The 16,915-nt window shown below is 46.0% G+C and overlaps 1 long non-coding RNA gene across 1 annotated transcript in view; it reads left to right on the forward strand.

Annotated features, from left to right (window-relative positions):
- Nucleotides 1–680: 680 nt before the first annotated feature.
- LOC147425228 (uncharacterized) overlaps nt 681–16,915 on the forward strand; it is a 78,965-nt gene continuing 62,730 nt past the window's right edge. Inside the window, exon 1 of the long non-coding RNA XR_015186460.1 lies at nt 681–839. This is a non-coding gene — a long non-coding RNA (uncharacterized LOC147425228). The remainder of the gene's footprint in view (nt 840–16,915) is intronic.

Raw genomic sequence — 16,915 nt, forward strand, 5'->3', positions numbered from 1 at the left:
TTGAAATGGGTGTGCGTTTACATTTACTTATGCTTGTCTCAGTTTACTATTTGAATGTCCGAGTTTACAAAATTTGTCCGAGTTTACTTTGTAAAAATCGAACGATGTCACGCACCTTTGCTTTTGTGCCTGGAGTTCTCCTCCGTGGATCCCATGACGAAGTCTTCATTCAAGATCCCGCGTTCTTTAGTCCTGAGGAAAACACTCCCCAAAAACGAGGGACACTTAGTCTCAGCTACATCTAACACGGGCATGACAGATGGGATCAAAGACTCCCATCAATTTTGGGCCCCGACATTAGGCGTCCGTCGTAGATCTTGTCGCAAGTAAACTCGAATATTTTTGTAAACTCGCGCACCCGAGTTTACTTTTTTTCGCCCTGATACATTTGCACGTCAAAACTCCATGAAAATGTCTACATTCCACAAGTGAGGTGCACGGGCGATTTGGCTAGGCCAAATGGCTCTCATATCTCAGGTTGTGGGTTCAAGCCTCTCGGGGGGGTGATGGGGGCAGTAAACTCGGGTACTCGAGTTTATATTGTCCACGAAAACCCGAGATCTACGATACTCAATCATCCCACCGTAGACCCCATTTCCTCCCATGTCCCTGTGAGACATGTCCCTGTGAGATATAGCCAAGGGAGAGAGAGACCCTTATTGGGTAAGAACTTGACGGACGTTTGTGATTTGAGATATAGACAAGGGACACTGAGGCCCTTTGTTTTCTAGGTACTTAAATGGGGTAAGAACTTGACGGACGTTTGTGATTCCAAAGCTTCAGGAAATTAACCTGCTTGATCATAGTACATACGTTGAACGTGCAGCGAGCTTACACCGGTTACCTCTCTCTCTCTCTCTCTCTCTCTCTCTCTGGGGCCCAACGCCAGCTAACTGTCTAGTGAATGTGGTTGAGTTTGGATCGTCTTTCACAGCTTCAGTGTGTGTGTGTGTGTGTGTCTCTCTGTGGGGCCCAACGCCAGCTAACTGTCTAGTGAATGTGGTTGAGTTTGGATCGTCTTTCACAGCTTCTTGTGGAGAGAGAGAGAGAGAGAGAGAGGGCTACTGATTTGGGGTAGAGCCCAAAGTTGACTTGTAGGAAAAACTAGTTTGCCTTGATTGATCGACTGAGGAAATGATATGAATTAAAGAAGAGGAGCAGTGGTGTACCTTTCATCTCATATCGTCTCTTATTTTGGAGATTACATAGCCCAAAAGCTCTATGACTTCGCAAGGCAAATGAAATTTGGCATTTACGGATGTGTGAAGGGGAAAATTTGCACATAGTAATTTTCAAAGATGAAGATGCATTTTGTGATCGCGATGTTTGTGCCCATAAAAAAAAAGAAAGGTGCATACGTACGTATGGTGTGGAGTTGGCACCGTTCTCCACATTTATAATAATACCATAGGGAACGTGTCCTTGCCTCGCCACTTTTATCCCTTCCAGTGTTGAAGGGGGACTTATGCTTCTCCTTTAGTGATGGAGGGACTTTCTTATAAAAGCATTTTACTTTTACAAAGAGGAATTTATTATCTTTAATTTCACGCGAACTTGTGAAATTCTTGATGATATAGATAACATGCTCCGGCTCACTCTCTTGTGTCCACTCATTGGACATTGCGAAAGTTGAGCTTGCTCCATGGAGTTCTTTTCAGCCATCTGACCTTGATCCAGTGTAACCGCCTTTGCCACCACTATTGCTCCCACCTCCGCCACCACCACTGCCACTAGGCTACAATGGTTGGAGCCCATATGGATACCCTTATTATCCATACCCAGGATATGTGCCCAACCAACCCAAAGATTTCAAAGATGACGGCACGACAGTCAAATTTTTTATTTTTTTTCGGGGTGAAAGATCGCAAGAAAGCATTGCAGTTCCTACAGCAATTCGACAACATCTATGCTTTAGGGAACTATATAGAAGAATCCAAGATTTCTCGAGCAGCGGAATTTCTTAAAGATAATGCTATGCAATGGTGGAGTTCAATCGCGACACAACCGCATGCTCCAAGGACCCGGCAAGCTTTCAAGACAGTTTTTGCACGTAGTTACATGACATCGATGTTTGAAGTCCGGATTTTGACAGAGTGGGGTAACTTGAAAATGCTTGCCACCGAAACCATGGACAACTATAACCAAAGGTACCTTCCGGCGTCCTTCTTTAAGTTCATTCCCTTGGAGGATCAATGCGAGCGCTACACCATTGGACTACCATCACCATTGCAGGAATATTGTCTCTCCAAGCAAGTCTCTACCATGCAAGAGCTTATGGATCATGCTGCGGTCGGCTACAAGCTCATGAAAGGAAAATTGGAGTTTACCACAGAAGAACCTCTGACCACTAACCAGAACTCTCGGCAACAACGAACAAATTCTCGGGAATCCCGTGAAAACCAACCTCAACGGCCTCGTCTGACACAACATCAACGAGACGCCTTGTTACAAGAAGGTAGATGCTTTGAATGTTTCCAAACAGTGCATACGTTTAATACATGTCCCGAGCGAGCCTTGACGTCCTCAGTGCAACCTTCTGCTCCCACGTCAGACAGATTCCTGGGACCACCTCCGGCCAAGAAGGCTAGACCTGCTATTGGACTAGTACCCGATATTTATGGCATACACCTCGAGAGTTTTAATGAATTATGCAGAGCTTATGGAAAAGTCAACGGCTTGAAAGCCCTTATTTTCTTTGACCTTGGAGCTATGGAGAACTTCATCCATTCAGAATTCTTGAAGCAAATGCACTTTGATTGTCACGTGACACATCCCAACCCTATGTGTCCGTGGACAAGCTACACTACAGCAGGGTACAGTCAGTTCAGTCAAGTCTAGATTAGCAGTGATCTGGCACTTTTGTGAGTCTATTTGTAGACCGTGCATGCCAAATCACGTAGCATAGATGCATATCCTCCGGTTGCACACAGCATGATCATCGGAATTCCCATCAGAATCCATTAGCATCAGTTAAGGGAATTTTTTAGTGCATTTAGCCTATTTTCCTATTTATTGGTATTCACTTATTATTTTTAAGTGACTAGCCAACAAAAGTAGGTAGGGCAATTTTGCTAAGTTAATATATAAGCAAACCCAAGTTAGCACTTTCTGGCAGAAGAGGCAGCAGGAGCTTCCCGCTCAACAGGCAACTTCTCAGTAGTACCCCCCAGCAGTAGATCCTCGCCATACCTCCCTTCCCCTTGGCGTTTTTCACAGACCTTCCTTCGCCGTGAAGTCCTCCACCTTCTGGCGCTTGTCCCCCTTGCAGCCAATTCAGCCAGCGTTTTCTTTGCAGAATCGCCACAGCTTCAGTAGCGTTTTCCTTCCTAAAAACGCCAGCCTAACATAGTAGATTTTCAGCGTTTTGTTTTCAGCCAATCAACGTTTTTGATCTGCAGTTTAGCCCCTTGAAGAAACACAGATTTTCAGCCTCAGACTTCGTAGCAGATTCCCCCCAAGAAGGTTGTAGATGCTCCCCCATTTTCAGCCATAAAAACGCAGCCAAAAACAGAGAATTTCAGCCACCAAACAGTCCTTAAAATCAGCAGATAAAGGATCTCAGATTTCAGCCATCAAGTCGCCGTCGTCATCATCGTCGTCATCATCGGCATAGTCCCATTGCATTCGCATTGTACACCTTTGTGCAATCAAGTTAGACCACTCTCGCCGACGAGAGTGGGGCCTTCGGAGGAGGGTTTTACAAACCTCTCGGTGTCGTATCTCTTCTCTCTCCTTCTCTCAATCTCATTCATTTGCACGCACAATATCCACTCACTTTGTTCGTGACCACATCACTCTACAAGACGGAAAGCTCTCTCTTTCCCTAAGAACTAAAAGGAACCTTGAGCAATAAAGATCACTAATCTTGAGAAAATACAACATTCATTCCGCTGTACCTTACATTGATTATGATGCAGAGGGTGGAGAAATTGAAGCTGAGCTAGCCACGGGGCAAACTTAGAAAGTGGTACCGCTCATTGGTGCACTTTCAATGACTATACAAGATTATCATGGAAAAGCCGATTTCCACATTATGAAGTTGGGCAATTGCGACGTTCTCTTGGGCATGCCCTGGCATGACAAGAATGACGCAACTCTCCAGGTCCGGAACCGAACCATCACCGTGATGCAGAAGGGCAAGCCCGTTGTCCTCAAAGTTTGGTTGTTCCAACAACACCCTGAATGACCTCTCTAGTTGTTTTCTACTTAGATACTTTTGAACATTGTTTGAGAGTATTGTCTGAATTTTGTTTGAAATGGATGCTATCTGTTTGAAACCTGTCTTGGTGCCGCTTTGAATTGTTTGACTCTGGTTTTAATATTGGTTTCAATAATTGGTGATCTGACTCTCGGGTGGAGAAGTGAGAAATACTGTTTTGGTATTGTTTGAACCTCGGAACGACGCAGGCCGATGCTTGGGGAGCGTTTGGTTGTATGCTTGAACCTCCAAGCGACGCAGACTGCGGTCTGGGGAGCGTTTGGTTGTACAGTTCTTGAGCTCATGGCCCGGACCTTTTTAGGTTATTTGCGGAGGGAGCGACGAGGTAGTCGTTGAGTAGCTTCATACCGCAGACCGTTTGTCTCGGGGGAGTGCTCAACGGCGCTGTTTGTTGTGTCTTGTAACATGCATATGTAAGCATTTGTGTTGCATTGTGATGTGCCAATTACTGAATATTCCTAATTGAATGAGATTGCCTGGGTATGTAATTTTTTAGTACATCAAGACACCCGTGGAAGATTAGTACGGTTTGGGTGTGATGGTTAATTTTACTACGCCGGAATATCAAGAGTTCCAATCTGGACGAAAGGAGAAGCTAACTCCTTGATCAAAAGAGAAAAAAGGAGAAGCTAACTCCTTGATCAAAACAGCCGAAAGAAGAAGCTAACTCCTTGATCAAAAGAGCAGAAAGAAGAAGCTATCTCCTTAATAAAAAGAGTAAACTGATTGTTTGTCACGAGGACGTGGCAGTTATTAACCATGTCACAGAGATGTGGCAACTGCTAACCTTGGTTGTTGGTTTCTTTCCAATGGGGTTTATTTTATTTGTTTAAGACCCTCTTTTTGAAGTAGCAAACGGTCGGACATTGTATGGCCAATGTGAACGGTAGATTCACCCGCAGACGGGAAGTGGTCGGCACTGGAATTCGTATGGTAAGAGGATGTCTAGGCTCAGAGCAAGATCATATAGGTCCCCCCGTCGCACTTAGCAAGTTGGTGGATACTAGGAAGTGAACTCAATTAAGGCATAAAGTCAAGGTGGGACTATCAACAAAAAGTATCCGACAGTTGGGCCACATTGCACTTTTGGATGCGGCTCCAATGAGGATAGATGGTCAGAAGACCAGTGGGAGCCCAACGGAAGCATCTCCTAAAATTTAGGGAACTGCTATTTTGGGCCACGAAATGTGTTCGCGTCATTACCTTCGGTATGACTAGGGGAACACTTTACAACTCTGCCGCGAAGTCAACTGATGCACCAGTTGAGATATTTTTAGCAGGGAAAGCCCAAACTCGGAAACTGGGCGACGTGTCAGCTTGTGAGCGATTCTGCCACTCTGGGAGGCAAAAACGAGCTGCATATCATCAAAGGGGGCGCCATTTTTCAGCCACAGGCGGATTGTAACAAGTACAGAAACTATGGAATGCTTACCTTGCCCTCTATGCACAGTATGGTGACGGGAGTGATGCCCCGCACGCTACATACTGCTCTCTTTCTCCCCTACGTGCAGTTATGTGATGCCCCACAAGAGGGCTACTCATTTGACTGATGTACAGTTGTGTGGGTTCATGCTTTTGTGCTGAGGCAAGAGCCTCCTTGAGCAGGAACAGGGGTAGCTAACTGCTGCTCCAAAGCAGGCACTGGTGAGGGTCATAACCTCACCGTACAGGTGCAAAATCAGCGCTGTGTATGCGCTGTAATTTGACTGTTTTTCAGCCATACGGACGCCAGGATCATTGGGAATCGTGCCCCACTGGCAAAGGACAGTTAGGGGACTGTTTGGGGCTGAAAACAGGGCAAAAACCAGTAAATACAGCGTGCTGAATTTACTGTTTTTGGACAGGAATCAGAGGGTATACGACAGTGCAAGCGAGTTCCAGCAGGGGAATTGGTTTCGCGCAAGTTTTGGGGCTGTTATGTTGCCGAAATTTGGCCAAATCAAATGGTATCTAGGGGGATACACGTGAAGGATTCCCAGGACCTTACCTTGTAATTTACCCTCCTAAAGAATAAAGAAATACCGAAAGGGGCGCCAATTTTGGGGCCTACAGGTTGTCGGCGTCTGCTCGGAGCATTCTAGCTTCCGAGCCGTGTGTGTAATGAAGTGTTAATTCTCGTTACAGGTCTCCTTTGCAAAGTGCTCTGTGTGTGTGTTTAAGTAAAGAATTTCGGGTGAAAGCCAACGCCTACCGCCCTACGGGCCGGTTTCATGGTTCCATTGCCGGGATTTCAATCACTTTTTCCTCAAAGAGTGAGCCTGGATTGTTCAGGGTAAAGACACACAGTGCAAGAACGCGGGGATTACACTATGGCCGACAAGGGGAAGGGAATTATGGAAGAGCGTTCCTCTCCAAAGGACAGGCAGGAGATTCCTATGGTTTTTGAGATTGGCGAGAGCTCACGGCCACGTCAGTCTGTACCTCCTGTCAACATGAATGTCCCTCCAGTAGTACAGAGCTTTATGACAGGGCAACTTGAGGATGATGCGTTTAAGACTCAGTTAGTTGCCGCGGTGAATGTCTTTTCGCAGCTGGTGCAGAATCCGAGGTTTATGGAATTCTTGCAAGCGCCACCAGTGCAACAGCAAAATAGGCAACCTACGCCGCGTACAGAGCTTGTTGAAGCTCAAGCCCAGGTACTTCATGAGGCGCAGGAGGAAAGGGAACACTCGCATGTTGCGGAGTCGGGGGCTCCAAAGCAGGTTCCTCCCGTGCTTGAACAGGTGGCTAGAACGCCTATTCCACAGGTTATGCCAGTTCAGCCCGCCACCTTTCAGAGCCAGCATGCTGTCTTGAATGGACAGGGAGCTGGATACCAGGCTATGCACTCAGTTTTTCCACCACCCACGGTACATCCTGGGTATTTCGGGGGTGGATCAGTGTTCCAAAGTATGGCTGGTTATGCGTCTGGAAGTCAGCCGTACATGCCAGGAACAGTGTTCGGGGGTATGCAAGGCATCATGCCAAACCCCATGTATGGTACTATCGGCATGCAGCAAGGTTTCCACGGCAACCAGGGCCAGTTTGGGGTGCCACAGGGTCATTTTGGCATGGCTGGTTTTTCTGGACAGCAGCCAGATATCGCACCTCTGACGCAAAATGTGAATGGCCAACACGTGCCGATCATGCGTACTACAGTGCCCATGTTGCAGACCATCCCGTATGACAACTTGGGGGCACTAGAGAAGCCGAAGGCTTACAAAGAAGGTGGTGCAGCGGTAAAGTTCAGTACCTTCAGTGGTTTCGAGGATAAGACAAAGACACTCACTTTCCTCCAGCAGTTTGATACAGCTTATGCGGGAGGGAATTTTACAGAGGCCTCGAAGGTTAGGAAAGCTGCCACTTTCTTAAAGGACAATGCGCTTACATGGTGGACGACATTGTTAATGCAAGGACAGGCACCCGCCACTTGGGTTTACTTCAAGCAAATGTTTGCATCTGCTTGGCTATCAAATGAATTTGAAGCCGATGTCTTGACAGATTGGCACCAGCTTACGGCAGCTTCGTGCAAGAGCTTGCTGGAGTACAATAGGAGGTTTTGTAAAGCATTACTCTCAGTGACCTCCTACAGATTTGTGCCATTGACAGAGCAGATAGAGAAGTATTGTTGTGGGCTGCCTAAAGGGCTTCGCGATTACTGTACAAAGAACAGAGTGGCTACCCTTACTCAGCTTATGGAAGTTGCGAACACTGGTCTTGCCCTGTTGAAAGGAGAGGACAGTGGATTTCCGAGCAATGATAAAGGAGGGCAGCAAAAGAAAAATTCAGCGAAGAAGCCCTTTGTGAAAACGGCTCCTGATGCGTCACAGGGGTCAGAACAGGCCACCAAAGACAAGGATTCAGCTGGGACTTCTGGAGCGCAGGCAAAGAAACAGAAAAGGAAGCCTTTTGTGCGCAAGTCGCTCGAGGAAAAGAAGGTCCTAATGGCTGAAAACAAATGCTTTATATGCGAGCAGCCTGGTCATATTTCTATCAACTGTCCACAAAGGAAAAGGCCAGCTGACTCAGAGGATAAAGAAGACCAGAAAGGCAAGAAGCCTAAACCCACGGCAGGTTTAGTGCCAGACATGGTGGGTGACAGACCCAGCACAGATGCCAGTGAGTTATGCAGGGCATGGGGTAAAGTTAGGGATCAGACGGCACTCATCTTCTTTGATCCAGGTGCCAAAGCCAACTTTATCTCACCAGAGTTAGCTATGAAGCTCGGCATCAAAGCTGAAGAGATGGGGTACACCGCAGAGGCAGGGTTGGCATGTCCTGGCCACTCAGAGTGTGTTACTCCCATCATTGGAAAACTGCGTCTGCATATTCAGTCGTATGTGGACACTGAAGAGTTTTACATCATGCCGCTGGAAGGTTGTGACGCCTTGTTGGGGATCCTGTGGATGTTCCGAGTGCATGGAGTCTTGGATGCCTACAACAAAAAGATCACTGTACAGCATAGGGGCAAAACTCACATCTTGGATGTAAAGCTTAAAGGAGAGTCAGTCCCTATTGTATCTGCTTCTGCTATCACTTCTGTAATAAAGAATCATCTTTCTGTGTACTTGATTTTTGCACGTGATGTCTCAGATAGGGATCAGTCAAATTTATCTGTGTTAGATAAAGAAAGGTCAGCATTTTTGCAAAAGTTTAGTGACTGTTTTTCTGATTCATTACCGTCGCAATTACCGCCAGAGAGACCTGAGGACCATCGGATAGATTTGGTGCCAGGGTGTAGCCCACCAAATAGACCTCCCTACAGGGTTAGTGCGGCGCAGCAGAAAGAGATTATGGGCCAGGTTGAGGAGTTATTAGAGAAGGGGCTGATTCAGCCTAGTTCTTCACCCTTTTGCTCCCCAGTGCTCCTAGTGCAGAAGAAGGATGGCTCATGGCGCATGTGTATTGATTACCGTGCGTTGAATAAGAATACCATCAACAATAGGTTTCCTATTCCTCGCATTGATGATATTCTCGATCGTTTAGAGGGTGCTGCAATTTTCAGCAGGATAGACCTGAAGAGTGGGTACCATCAGATTCGTATAAGCCCAGAGGATGTGCACAAGACTGCGTTTAGAACGACATTTGGTCTTTATGAGTTTCTAGTGATGCCGTTTGGGCTAACAAATGCTCCAGCCACGTTCAACAGAATGATGGACCGGATTTTCCGCTCGCATCAACAGTTTGTTGGAACATTCTTCGATGACATGATTGTGTATTCGAAGAATGAAGAGGAGCATAGGCGTCACTTGACCATTGTGTTCGAAGCGCTGCGCAGTCACAGGTTACTTGTCAATCCTAAGAAAAGTGAATTCTTCCTCGAAGAGATCCACTTTCTGGGCCACATAGTCTCAAAGGATGGTGTAAGAATGGATCCCGCAAAGGTCGAAGCTATCAAGACATGGCCAGACTTGAAGACTGTGCACGATGTCAGAAGCTTCTTGGGATTGTGTTCCTACTATAGAAGGTTTATCAGAAATTTTGCAGAGATAGCATCGCCTCTTCACGCATTGCAAAAGAAAGAGGTCACTTTCAGATGGACCCAAAAAGAGATTTCAGCTTTTAGTCTCTTAAAGGAAAAGTTGACTTCAGATCCAGTTATTGTTTTGCCAGATCTCAGGAAGTCATTTGTGGTCCAGTGTGACGCGTGTGGCAGTAGCATCGGAGCAGTGCTAATGCAAGATGGACGGGTAGTAGCCTATGAAAGCCGAATTTTGCAAGGGCCAGAGAGGACTATGCAAGTCTATGAGAAAGAGCTCTTGGCCGTGATTCATGCGCTTTCTAGCTGGAAGCACTACCTCTTAGGTGCTGATTTTGTTGTTTAAACAGATCATCAGACCTTGCGATACTTCTTGACACAGTCAAAGTTATCCGAAAAGCATATGCGATGGGCAAACATTCTTTCCATGTTCCACTTCCAGATTATGCATGTGGAAGGCAAGAAGAATGTTGTGGCTGATGCGTTATCAAGAAAGCCACAAATTTCAGCTGTGTCAATTCCTTATCATCATGAGTTAGATGACATGAAGGAACAGTATACTGCTGATGAAGATTTTGCAAGGATCTTTGAACAGTTACAAGAGGGGCAACATCACGAGCACTACCTCCTCAGAGACGGTTTTATGATGATGCATGGCAGACTTTGTGTCACTAGGCCATTGCGACATAAGGTCATGGAAGAGAGTCATGTCCCACCGTATGCAAGGCATCGTGGCATTGATGCAACAGTTAAAGCGGTAGAGACGTTCTTCTATTGGCCTACCTTGAGGAGAGATGTGGATGCCTTTGTGCGAGCATGCATAGTTTGCCAAAAGGTCAAGTTTGACAGGCCAAAGGCACCAGGGTTGTTACAACCACTGCCGATTCCGGATAAGCCATGGGAAAGCATTGCTATGGACTTTATCTTTGATCTTCCAAGAACGCCAACAGGGAATGATGGTATATGGACCATTATCTGCAGGTTCAGCAAGCAGGCCCATTTTATCCCTGTCAGGAAGAAGATAAAATCTGATCAGATGGCACGCTTGTTCATGTACAATGTGTTTAAGTACCATGGTATGCCACAATCGATTATCAGTGATCGTGATCCTCGCATGACCAGTTTGTTCTGGAGAGGATTGTTTGAGAACATGGGTACTACGCTCAAGTTCTCGTCTTCGTTTCATCCACAAACTGATGGACAGTCAGAAGAGGCCAATTCTACTGTCTTAGATCTGCTGAAATGCTATGTGTCAGATAATAAGGGCAAGTGGGAACAGTATTTGCCTATGCTTGAGTATGCGTACAATAATACAGTGCATTCGTCTACTGGCAAAGCACCTTTTGAAATTGTTGAAGGCGGCAAAAAGGTTCCTCCCATTTTGCATACAAAGGACAAGATCTTTGAGGCAGATCGATATGTTGAGAACATGGATGAGATGTATAAGAAGATTAAAGTTGCCTTGGAGAAGACTCAGGCAAAACAGAAAAAGGCTGCTGATCGTCACCGTCGTGAATTGCTACTATCACCTGGTGATTGGGTTCTTTTAAGGTTCGAAAAGGCAAGGTTAAAGAAGATGAAGGGTAAGGAACGGCTGTTTCCTAAGCTCAGCATGCGTTACTATGGGCCTTTTCAAGTGCTTGACAAGATCAGCGATGTGGCTTACAGGCTGAAATTGCCTGATGCGTGGAAGATTCATAATGCGTTTCATGTGAGTCTTCTAAGACCCTTCGTGGGTGATGTGCCAGAAGATATGCCAGTTGAGGATCAGCCAGAAGTTGAGGAACTTGATGAGATCCTGGTACCTGAGCAAGTTTTGGCACATAAGGACAGAAAAGTTAAAGGACAAGTTGCAAGACGTTATTTGGTGAAGTTCAAGAACTATCCGCCTATGGATGCAAAGTGGATGGAAGAGCATGAACTGTCAGAGTCACCAAATGTATTGCAGCTTTACCTTGAAGCCTTTGGGTTACAGCCTACTTATGCCCAAACCCAACGTGTGCAAAGGAGGGGTAATGATAGAGCTAGTACATCAAATGTACATATGAATTCAGTGCCATAGATGGAAATGGCAAAAGTATGAAGGCCTCATTAAGTCATTTGTATCTATGTATGTTACGACCTTTCTTGCGGATACATGCGATGATAAAAGAGTGTTAATAGCACAAGATCATCAGTGGCGTGTATTTATGGTATGCAATCGAGGACGTTTGCGATTTCAAGAGGGGGGTATGTCACGAGGACGTGGCAGTTATTAACCATGTCACAGAGATGTGGCAACTGCTAACCTTGGTTGTTGGTTTCTTTCCAATGGGGTTTATTTTATTTGTTTAAGACCCTCTTTTTGAAGTAGCAAACGATCGGACATTGTATGGCCAATGTGAACGGTAGATTCACCCGCAGACGGGAAGTGGTCGGCACTGGAATTCGTATGGTAAGAGGATGTCTAGGCTCAGAGCAAGATCATATAGGTCCCCCCGTCGCACTTAGCAAGTTGGTGGATACTAGGAAGTGAACTCAATTAAGGCATAAAGTCAAGGTGGGACTACCAACAAAAAGTATCCGACAGTTGGGCCACATTGCACTTTTGGATGCGGCTCCAATGAGGATAGATGGTCAGAAGACCAGTGGGAGCCCAACGGAAGCATCTCCTAAAATTTAGGGAACTGCTATTTTGGGCCACGAAATGTGTTCGCGTCATTACCTTCGGTATGACTAGGGGAACACTTTACAACTCTGCCGCGAAGTCAACTGATGCACCAGTTGAGATATTTTTATCAGGGAAAGCCCAAACTCGGAAACTGGGCGACGTGTCAGCTTGTGAGCGATTCTGCCACTCTGGGAGGCAAAAACGAGCTGCATATCATCAAAGGGGGCGCCATTTTTCAGCCACAGGCGGATTGTAACAGGTACAGAAACTATGGAATGCTTACCTTGCCCTCTATGCACAGTATGGTGACGGGAGTGATGCCCCGCACGCTACATACTGCTCTCTTTCTCCCCTACGTGCAGTTATGTGATGCCCCACAAGAGGGCTACTCATTTGACTGATGTACAGTTGTGTGGGTTCATGCTTTTGTGCTGAGGCAAGAGCCTCCTTGAGCAGGAACAGGGGTAGCTAACTGCTGCTCCAAAGCAGGCACTGGTGAGGGTCATAACCTCACCGTACAGGTGCAAAATCAGCGCTGTGTATGCACTGTAATTTGACTGTTTTTCAGCCATACGGACGCCAGGATCATTGGGAATCGTGCCCCACTGGCAAAGGACAGTTAGGGGACTGTTTGGGGCTGAAAACAGGGCAAAAACCAGTAAATACAGCGTGCTGAATTTACTGTTTTTGGACAGGAATCAGAGGGTATACGACAGTGCAAGCGAGTTCCAGCAGGGGAATTGGTTTCGCGCAAGTTTTGGGGCTGTTATGTTGCCGAAATTTGGCCAAATCAAATGGTATCTAGGGAGATACACGTGAAGGATTCCCAGGACCTTACCTTGTAATTTACCCTCCTAAAGAATAAAGAAATACCGAAAGGGGCGCCAATTTTGGGGCCTACAGGTTGTCGGCGTCTGCTCGGAGCATTCTAGCTTCCGAGCCGTGTGTGTAATGAAGTGTTAATTCTCGTTACAGGTCTCCTTTGCAAAGTGCTCTGTGTGTGTGTTTAAGTAAAGAATTTCGGGTGAAAGCCAACGCCTACCGCTCTACGGGCCGGTTTCATTGTCCCTCCGAATGACCCTCGGAATTTCTTGAGCTAACTTGAGTTGTTTTGCAGATATGCTGTAATCGCGGACGATTACTCTCTTTCAAGAAGGGGAGATGTAACAAAGTGCTGATGTGCTGACGTGTCAAAGCTCTGAAGAAGGGAGCCAACTTGCAGATGCGAGGGGCCTAAACCCCAAGAAGAAGAAGTAACAGAAGACGTCCTACCAACCTATGGGGACCCCGTCCGATGGGGCCCCAAGTGACAAAGGATTAAAATAAAGCAAGACCTGCACACACACACAAACTGATGACGTGGCAGATTTTCGAAAATTGCGTTGACATGATGAAGTGGCGGGCTGTACGGATTTTCGCGTTTTGCGCTGACAGCTTTTTGGCATTGCTTTTTGGACCAGAAGCTTTTGAGTTTGAAGGCTTTTCATGTAAACTGCTTTTCAGGCCAAGGCCCTTAAATATGAGGTTAGGGCTCATTTTCTGAAATGCTTCCTGGAGAAGGTGCAGCGTCTGGAGTACCGGCTTGTACTGAGTTGACGCAATATAAAGAAATACTGAAAGGGGCGCCTAGGTTTGGGGCCAATACTCTCTGGGGTAGAATTCCGCCACTTCGTGTCGCGTGTTGTCTCTCTCTCTCTCTCTCTCTCTCTCTCTCTCAGTTCAGTTGTTATTGAAGTGCTAAAAGTTTGTTCAGTCTGTTCTTTTCTATTGGCACGTGGTGCTCGTCTTGTGACAAATCGACACGCCCAAGAGGACTTGGGTTGCGTGCGACCGCAACAAGCAAACGAAAATAAATTCTTGTGGTTCTTTCCTTGAGTGATATAAAACACTGCCAAAGCTGTGATACCAATGTAAGGTGCAGCGGTTGTGAATGATGAACTTTGCTCAAGATGAGTGCTCCGAATTGTGCTCAAGGTTCCTTTCCCTTACGGAAAGGAGAGTTTTCCGTTCCTTTAGTGAGAGATTGCAAGTGATCACAAACAAAGTGGATAAACACTGTGAATGAAGGTGCTGAGACTGAGAGATAGAGAGAGAAGAATACGACACTAGAATGTTGTCAAACCCTCCTCCGAAGGCCCCACTCTCTATGGCGAGAGTGGTCTACTATTGATTCCACAAAACTCTACAATGCTTTGGACTTGCTGATGTTGTCGACGACGATGAGGACGACGACGAGACGGGTTGAAATTCGAAAACGCCAAGGGCTGAAATCTGCAAATTTTTATTTGTTGAATTCCGACTCTATGTCGGTTACGACGACGACGCGCTGAAAGCGCAGATGCTGAAATCTGTGTTTTCCAGGCTGAATCTGCAAATGCTCGCTGATCTGACCGTGCGGCGAGGATCTGCTGCGGGTTGGTGAGATCTGCGAGGTTTGGGACTTCTATTGCGGTTGTTGATGCTGAAAACTGAAAACGCTGATGCTACTTGTGGTTTTGTCGCGATGAATCTGCAAACGCTAGGTGGTCAGGCTGATCCAAAAACGCTAGGGCTGAATCTAGTTTTGCAACAAAAAACGCTAGGCTTCTGCTGGAGTCTGCTACTACCGGGGCTGATCTGCAATGCAAAAACGCCAGGGCTTGCTGTCGATGAAAAACACTAGGCTTGCTGTTGGTGTAGGTCTTGCTGAGAAGGTGCCTGTTGAACTCTTGTTCCTGCTGCCTGTTATGCCAGAAAGTGCTAGCGCTACGGTTTCTTATATACTAGCTGAGTCAAATTACCCTACCCAGTTTCCCAAGAAAAGTCATTAAAAAATAATAAGTGAAAATTGGCTAAAATAGGGAAAATAGGTCTATGCACTGTAAAAATGCTCCTGATGGGTTCTCATGGAAATTTGGTGATCATGTTGTGTGCAACTAGAGGATATGCATCTACTCTAAGTGTCTGGACATGCACGGTTTGCGAACAGACTCACAAAAGTGCTAGAACACTTCCTAATCTAGCTGAACTGAACCCATGTCATGAAGTAGGTTGTCCACGTACACATAGGGTTAGTTGTGCACGTGACATCCCCTCCTTTTCAAAGTAAGGTACTAGTACCGAGTTGTATGGCGTCGAGGGAGATCGCCAACAGTGTCTAGAATCGGAAAAAACTCTTCGCTAGCCCACTCTGATGCGTGGGTCATGCAATACTTGAACTTCATAAAGGTCTCAACGCTTGCTTCTTTGGGCCGCGCTGAAAGCGACACAAAGTCATGTGTGGCTCCTTTAATGATTTAACTTCGTGTATAGTCACGCGTCTACCTTCTTCAAGAATCTCCGAGGCTAAAAATTCTTGAAACCACTTTCAACACAAAAACATGAATATACCCATTCCATGTAATGTGACTGAAAAAATTCTAGTCTTCTTTAAAGATTGTGCATGCAATGTAGATGAACAGAGAGACGGAGTGCCAAACCGTTCATCAAACACACGCAAACAATGAGATCAAATCTTGACTTTCTGATCTAAATCTATCAATTGTGGCAAATCACATTGGAAATGCCGATGCTTGATGCTCAAACCTTCTTGTGCTCTTTCGAATACTGTGTCATGCCAAGTAAGGGACATGGAATATGAATTACTTGGGTGCAAACATTTCAGCTTTTCATGAGTAATCCGCATACATCCGTGCTCATTCATGAGTGAATCGTGCAATATGTCATGCCTGTGAAAAGGGATCACATAAAGACGGTGACTAAAATACAGGAAAGCATCACGAGTGAAACACTTGAACAATGCGTGCTGACTAATCATTCGAACACAGAATACTTCCTGTGGGGGTTCTCTGGACCTCGACTTTAGAGCCAAGATCGGTTCTTCGTGATTGATCGTATTTGCAACGATGTTAGCTTCGCTAGAAAAAGCATCAACTAAACCATCATCCTGGGGAACAATCACATCTTTCTTCGTGCCACACTTCTCGTTGTCTACTTTGTCGTATCATCATGTCCATCATCGTTTTGACCAAAGTCTCCATAGAATTTGGTGCAAACCGTGGCATAGATGGGGAAGGGGGAGAGTCGGAAAAACGTCCTTGGGGGGAGAAATTCTTCTTGACCACCCTCATGCTCATTACTGTTAGGTGCAGCGGAATGAATGTTGTATTGTCTCAAGATTAGTGATCCTTATTGCTCAAGGTTCCTGTTAGTTCTTAGGGAAAGAGAGAGCTTTCCGTCTTATGGAGAATGCTATGATCACGAACAAAGTGAGTGGATATTGTGTGTGCAAGTGAATGAGACTGAGAGAAGGAGAGAGAAGAGATACGACACCCGAGAGGTTGTAAAACCCTCCTCCGAAGGCCCCACTCTCGTCGGCGAGAGTGGTCTACTTTGATTGCACAAAGGTGTACAATGCGAATGCAAAGGACTGATGCAACTTGGACTATGCCGATGACGACGACGACTTGATGGCTGAAATCTGAGATCTTCTAATCGCTGAATTCAGGACTGTTTCGGTGGCTGAAAATGACTGTTTTGGCTGCGTTTTTATGGCTGAAAATGGGGGAACATCTGCAACCGTCTAGGGGCTGATCTGCTACTGTGTCAT

The sequence above is a fragment of the Adiantum capillus-veneris genome, chromosome 25 (assembly GCF_014529385.1).
Source record: "Adiantum capillus-veneris isolate H3 chromosome 25, ASM1452938v2, whole genome shotgun sequence".
Classification (NCBI taxonomy): domain Eukaryota; kingdom Viridiplantae; phylum Streptophyta; class Polypodiopsida; order Polypodiales; family Pteridaceae; genus Adiantum; species Adiantum capillus-veneris.